This window comes from Corylus avellana, chromosome 4 (assembly GCF_965113065.1).
Source record: "Corylus avellana chromosome 4, dhCorAvel1.hap1.2, whole genome shotgun sequence".
Taxonomy (NCBI): Eukaryota; Viridiplantae; Streptophyta; class Magnoliopsida; order Fagales; family Betulaceae; genus Corylus; species Corylus avellana.
In genome coordinates, this window is record NC_142493.1 from 22,496,368 (window position 1) to 22,504,133 (window position 7,766).

At 37.7% G+C, this 7,766-nt stretch overlaps 1 pseudogene; it reads right to left on the reverse strand.

The window, feature by feature from the left end:
- Positions 1-1,864: 1,864 nt before the first annotated feature.
- LOC132178228 (subtilisin-like protease SBT3) lies at positions 1,865-7,280 on the reverse strand (annotated as a pseudogene).
- Between the last annotated feature and the right edge of the window lie 486 nt (positions 7,281-7,766).

Sequence of the window (7,766 nt, forward strand, 5' to 3'; positions counted from 1 at the left end):
AAAGATTTATTCTTTTGCGCCTGTTAATTTATATATGCGACATCGACCAGCAAGGGACAATAGGCAGAACTCATATATCTTCTTCATTTTAGCTTTAATTATTATTTTTCCAACACCACAGACACTGAGACACATAAATGGTTAGGTGATCGCAGTGGTATGTTTTGTGCTTTTCTAACTCGATGTCTGTGTTTGATAATGATCTCAAAACAATGATGGTTTGGTCCTGAGATTAGTCATGATTCCCCATATACTTTTCACTCGTTACTGAACCAAAATTTTTGTGCCAATAATGTGATAAACAGTTGAATTTTCCAAGATAGCCTTCTTATGCACAGTTGAAGAACAGTAACTCCTTATTCAGTATTTACTTTCCACTTTCCAGTTAGACTGATGGATATATAAATTTTCTTCTTTGAGGCATTAGTATTGCACCTGGTACTATTTTTCAACAAAGTTATGATGTCGTGTAAGCCAGAACAATACTCGGAGAACTGAGCTTCAATTAGTGGTTTGTGTTCGGTCGGGTGATGGAAATTACCGTCGGCTTTTGGCTAATTCAAATGGAGTTTTATAATTAGATGGTTATGAGAAAAAAAAGCTCTGTTTCTTTGTGGGTCGGATTCCGAATACCCGAATAGGTTTGTGGTGTATGTTCAATGTGTTAGTCTTTGAAGTCTCTCTGATGTGCTAGGTCAGGAAGAGTAGAAATTCTGGCATAAGTGATTGCTTGCTCTAAGTGTTGTAATGGAAGCAGTGATCCAGGAATATGCTCCCAATTGTCATGGAAACTCTTCTTCTGTTATCAGAAAACTAGTATCCTAAACGACCTAACCGAATAAATGTTCCAAGCAGAATGTTTAGTCGCCAATTCTCACTCCTCCATCCTCCATGTTGAGTAAAATGGAAAAATCCATATTGGTCGTGGCCCTGAAATTGTTTTACTAGTGTTAGACACGCTGCAAAAGACTTTATATTCAATATTGAGGGCAACAAGAACTAATAATGAGCTCATTACAATTTCAATTTTGAAAGATTCACTCTGATAGTGTGTTGGTCATTTTTGGCTCGTGCATTTGTATGCTTGACTGCTTTGATCGAGCTGTAAGATTATGACCTAATCAATGGTCCAGATTTGTCGGACCACTGTCCGCATCTCAAGAAAAGATTGAAATGTGGAAGTCTTAGAGCGGTAGGATTCAGTTTGTCGAGTCTATAGTGCAATCAAGACATGTTTACAGCATGTGATACAACATACTAACTTAAGTTTTCTTTTTTTCCTTGTTTTTTGATAAGTAAACAACATACTAACTTACATTAAGAGATGGATATTTATGGAGTATTTGTGACTTTCTTCTGAGTGAAGCAGTACCAACAGTGCTCCCAGCTTGAAGCTCTGCTACTGAAGCAAGTTGGAACATCTTTCATTGAGCGGACGGCAATGTCAATTTCACCATTTATGAGTGCCTTCATCTATTTCCTCCTATGTCAGCAAGTGGCTGACTTTTAGTATTTTATCACCTGTTGTTTTTATTATTACCATCTGAATAGGCCCCTCTTTTCTAGCTCTGAATGTGTTGCCATGAGACTTTCTTCACATGTAGTGCAACCCCTCAGTCCAGTAAGATGAAATTATTGTATATAACATTTCTCTTAGTATATACATACTAAGTATTGGTGACCATTTTCAGTGTCGATGTGGCAGTCCCAACCAACACTTAGATTGATCTTTGTTAAAAAAAAAAAAAAAAAAAAAAAAGGAGTCCAAAAATTAACTAGGATTGTTATATGGAATAGTTATGAGATAAAATAACTGTTAACATAAATAATGCAAATGTTTATTCTCATACAAGAAGCTACATACTCAAGAACTAAGCAAAGGTGAAATCACAATAGGACTCTTCACCCTGTACTTTCCATTTTCTTCAACCCAATCAAGGGTACCAAACAAAACTGTCCCGTTCTCATTCCCTTTATACTGTATAGTCATCGTATATGATTGATTCTCATTTTGCTTTCTGAACACCAATGTTTCCGGTGAGACAGTAACTACAGTATGCTCTGGTGCAATCACTACAGCCTTGTAAGTTGCATAATCTTTCCCAACATTAGTTGCAATCCTAAGAAATTTTTTGGTTGTCACTGTGATAGAATCGCTGTAAAAGGCAATAAATGATGGGTAATTAAGGTTAGGAGATGGGTTCCAGCAATCATAGATTCTTGACCCAGTAATGCTTAAGATTTGACTCTGATCGAACTTCATAAAGCATAACAGATTCACATAATCTTGTGGAGTTATGTCATAAATCAAACCCGGATCAAGTGCTTGATTTGGATCAATATGGCCTGCTCCCATGGCTAGAGGTGAAGCCAATTGTGATCCTTTACCAAGGTCTCGGATTGGCTTTCGAGTATTGTCTGTTGTGTTTGCAGTTGTCATAATGGCAGACCTTATAGCAGCAGCACTCCAATTTGGGTGTGCACATGTTAGAATATAAATTAAATCATTGAATTAAACATTTCCTATAAGCCTAAAGTTTTTAGAAGAAAAAAAAAAAAAAAAGATTTAACATAGCATCAGTACTAAAGGTCATGAGTTCAAACATTGTCTCCATCATTCACCTCCCATTGCAATTAAATATTTCACGTATTTGACATCACTAATTAATGGTGAGTTTGAGCTCATATATGAGGGAGAAGTGTCAGAATATAAATTAAATGATTAACTTAACAATTTTTTATAAGAGAAATGCTATTTAGTAGACTGCTATACAACTCGAATGAAGTGAGAATGAAAATAAGTAGCCCTTGATATTTTTTTTCTTTTTTACAAGTCCCTGTTCAAATTGTATGACTGTTGTATAATAGTCTACTAAATATCTTTAACCTCAAAGCTTAACCTTTTAGAATAAGTGCATTTAACATCACCTTTAAGAAGTGCAGCAACACCAGCAACATGAGGGCAAGCTGCAGATGTCCCAGTTTCTATGTTCTAGTCACTATATAACCTATATGTTGACCTCATGCGAGCTACTTCCTTTTTGGGAACCCAAGCACCTAAAACTAATGAACCAGGTGCCATTATATCTGGTTTCAAAATGCTTGGACAACTCCTTGAAGGACCTCTTGAAGCAGTAACAGCCACAACTGGTGCAGGTTTTGTACCAAAGAAGGTCTCTTTGAACTTCAAGCAAACAAAGGGAGAAGTATTAGATTCTACATAGTTGATCACCATTAATGCGTCTGCTGGTCTGATCACAACACATGGACATGAATTTTCTTTCATATGAACTAAGCTAGGAATTGGGTAGATGAATATAGCTCCTGGCACTTTTGAATCGATGATAGCATTAGTTTGATTATGGATATCTCCCATGTCACATAAAATGATGCCAAAAGGGGCTTCAGATAACAGCTGAGATGAGTTGCATGCAGCTAGGGTTTTGTTGTACACAAGTGTCAAGTTTTTTGGAAAGGTTATGCCTGCAAATAAGGACCATCCAGTAATGGATAGCCCATTTCCCAGGGTTAAAGTTCCAGCAAACCAACGATCAACTGTGCCGGATGAGACAGTTATGACCCATGGGATCCCATTGTGCAATGTTCCAAATCCTGGGCCTGCATTACCTGCTGAAGTTGCAACCACAATACCTTTCTCCAGGGCAGCAAATGAAGCTATTGCAATAGGGTCATGGTCCAACGACTCATAATTAAAGCCCAAAGAGATTGAAATTACATCAACACCATCTCTAATGGCTTGGTTTAAACCTGCAAGATTCAAGGATTAGATAGAAAATCATATCAAGATTATGGCCAAAGGGAAATTTAAATTGAAGGCTAAAAATATAGATTTATGGTGGTTGGTTGGTTAATCATGTGGTTTGACTGACTTGTGTAAACTTTAGAAGGAGAGAATTGTGTTTGTTCATTGAGAGATAGTGGTATAGTGTTAGTATTTGCAGAATTTTGTTTGCTGCAGAATGTTAGTAGAATTTTGTTGAGTCAGTTGTTTTTACGGTCCGTTTGAGATTGCGATTTCAAAATACTGATTTTAAAAACATGACTTTTAGAAACACTATTGAGCGTTTGGTAAATTCGTAGTTTGGTCTTTTTTTTAAAAAAATAATAATAATAAATACAAATTTTTTAAAAAAACCTGCAAGAACATCTGATGGATCTATTCCTTCCTCCCAAATGACCTTGTACATGGCCAATCTTGCATGCGGTGCAACACATTTTGCTGTCCCGTCAGCATACCCAAAATAAGATACTCCGGATACGTAATTTCCAGCTGCAATAGATGACACGTACGTCCCATGCCCTAATGTGTCCCTAGCAGAGTCCATGACTTGCTTAGAGGTTGAAGCTTTGACACCATTGTTGAAGAACCTAATCCCAATGAGCTTAGTATTACACATGGAGACATTAAACTCTTGCCCTCCTTCACATGATCCTTTCCACTTGGAATATGGCCCATCAAGTACACCCGCAGCAGCACTAGTACTCATACCATAATCTTCAAAGCTTAGGCTTTCTGGCCAAAGACCACTATCTAAGACACCAATGATGATGTCTTTTCCATAACTTGATGTAGGCCATAGATCTGCAAAAGGGTTTAAGGAGAGATAGTCAGGGGTGTGTGTGGTGTCAATGGTTACACTTTTCTTGACATTATAAGCTGACACAAATCATGGAAACTTCCTTGACGTAGCGGAAGACTAAGGTAACTAATCAAAGAGCAGCGTCTTTGATTCTGCAAGGAGAAGCGTCTTCGTCTTCTACCCAAAAGATAAAACAAGCCCGCAGGCTAAAAAAAAAATAAAACTCCGCAGAGTATTTGAGAGAGAATTCTCTGATTTGATTATCTTTCAATTGATTGAGTTTTACATAATAGGCAAGCCTATTTATAGAAGAGAAATACTTGTAGAGAAAGTAAACCTACTTCTAGTAGAGAAAGTAAATCTAATCCTAGTAGAGAAAGTAAACCTAATCCTAATAAGGAAAGGAAATAAAGTCCTAATAAAATAAAATAAAATCCTAATATAAAATTGACAATCAGCGGGAATCGTGGCAATCTTTCCTTTTGTACTTCCATTGTTTGAGAATAGCTAAAATTCTGATCAAGCGGCGCTGCTCCAATATTATTTTTGATATTTTCCTTATTTTCGTTTTTACCGAAAATAAAGATAAATATCGTCCTACATCAGACACCCCCACTTGAAAAAAACTCGTCCTCGAGTTTTCTTTGGGACGTGGCACATGTGGCTCCTCTGAAGAAAAGTACTTGGAGAAATCTATATAGATAGAATCAAGACATGATTTTTCCTTTTCGTCTACTTTCACCAAAATTCCTCCAACGATTTCTTCTTGGGTATCATCTTCAACTTCATTGTTTTCTTCAAAAGAATCGTCAATTTTTGTGATGATCGTGATGAGTTGCACCTGTGGTGTAGGTTGCATCTGTGGTAGAGGAAGTTGCACTTGTGGTGAAGAAGGTTGCATCTGTGGTGGAGAAGGTTGCACTTGTGGTGGAGGAGGTTGTAACTGTGGTAGAGGAAGTTGCACTTGTGGTGGAGGAGGCGGTAGCTGTTCCTCCATTGATGTAGTCGTTGGAATCAATGATGGTGGCTGAACATATGTTTTCTCTGATGGCAACTCCACTTCTTCAACCAACTTAACATCTTCCACAACTTCTTCACCATAATTAAAATTCTCTTCATAGGCGAAGGGCCTATTTGGAGAGTTATGAAGATGATTATGGACATGACGAAAGTGGCTTATGTCATCCTCACGGAATCGGTCAACATACGGATACCGAACGGGTTCCCTTCGGATCCCATAGTCATCTGGTGGTAGGAACCGGGCATTGAGTAACCGCTTCATCTTAGGCCAAGATGTCACGGGTCTTTTTCCTTCCCTGGATCGAGAGAGCTTCAACCATTCCCACCAAGCGGATGCTCCACCTTTGAGCTTATAAGCCACCAACTTCACCTTCTTTTCTTCCGGAATACACATGTACTCAAAGAATCTTTCTACCTCCATTATCCAGTCAAGGTAATCTTCAATGTGAAGATAACCATCGAATGAAGGGAGATCGTTATTCATCCGGTACTCCCGAGTGTCTCTATGATTCCAATGGGCACGCATCTGCCTGCGTTCAAACGACTCCCACAATTGGCGCACCTCCTGTTGCATCATCTGCGCTGTCTGCTTGAGCTCTTGGAATTCGGTTCTCCAAGGAGCCTTTGATCGCTTGATGTATCGCTGGTAGTCGGATCTCGAAACAACATCCCTCTCACGAATGGCGTCGTTATAGAAGTTGTTGTTGTAGTATAAGTTGGCCATCGAATCCGGATAATGCCGGCTCGGATACCCCATGAATTTGGCTTTCGAAAGAGCCCCTCCCCTACAAGCGGCGTTGTTGGAGAAGTTTGTCACCGTTGCGCTGATTGGCCATGATCAGGATAAAGCCTGCTCTGATACCAACTGACGTAGCGGAAGACTAAGGTAACTAATCAAAGAGCAGCGTCTTTGATTCTGCAAGGAGAAGCGTCTTCGTCTTCTACCCAAAAGATAAAACAAGCCCGCAGGCTAAAAAAAAAATAAAACTCCGCAGAGTATTTGAGAGAGAATTCTCTGATTTGATTATCTTTCAATTGATTGAGTTTTACATAATAGGCAAGCCTATTTATAGAAGAGAAATACTTGTAGAGAAAGTAAACCTACTTCTAGTAGAGAAAGTAAATCTAATCCTAGTAGAGAAAGTAAACCTAATCCTAATAAGGAAAGGAAATAAAGTCCTAATAAAATAAAATAAAATCCTAATATAAAATTGACAATCAGCGGGAATCGTGGCAATCTTTCCTTTTGTACTTCCATTGTTTGAGAATAGCTAAAATTCTGATCAAGCGGCGCTGCTCCAATATTATTTTTGATATTTTCCTTATTTTCGTTTTTACCGAAAATAAAGATAAATATCGTCCTACATCATTCCTTAAAGCCTCTACTTCATTGGTGGATAGAGAAGCACTAAAACCATGGAGAGCATTATCATAAGTGTATATAAGTGATGGTGTGTGATTCCCTGATTTAAGGGAATCAATGATGGAGGAATACCACTTTTCAGGGCTTGTAAACACTTTGGGCATAGATGACTTGTCCATGTGAACAATGTATGTGGATCTCTGTAATAATATTGCTGATTTAACATGGAAAGTTGACAAAAGCAATACAAGATACAATGAGAATATTGGAAGGGGAACCACATTAATCAATCCCATTTTTATTTCTCATTGAATGAGATTATGTTGTATTTATGTATATTAGTGAACATGTACGGGCTTGCTGATATTTTCAAAATCTAATAAAATGTAGTTTAAGGACGAAATCATTTTTCAAGAAAAATATTTGTTGACGTTTGGCTTGTAAAAATGAGCAATGGTAGAAAACAGTCGACGACAACGGTTTGAGAAGGAGAAATTCAAAATCAAAAAATTGTTTATGACATTTAAAAACGGAAACAATTTTGACAAACTAAAGATTTTTTTTTTTGTTCTCGGGTTGACTATTACTTTTGGTTGTACCAAACACCAAAAAATACATAAAATATTTTCCACCGGAACAAACTGAGTACGAGAGTGGTATGGCTAAACATCATCCAACTAGTCAATCAATCTGAGAGGGCAACCTCGATCTGTTCAAAGTTAAATTGAGCATTTTTCCTGGTACAAACTCGCTATCTGAAAGTTTTTATCACTTTCGATATA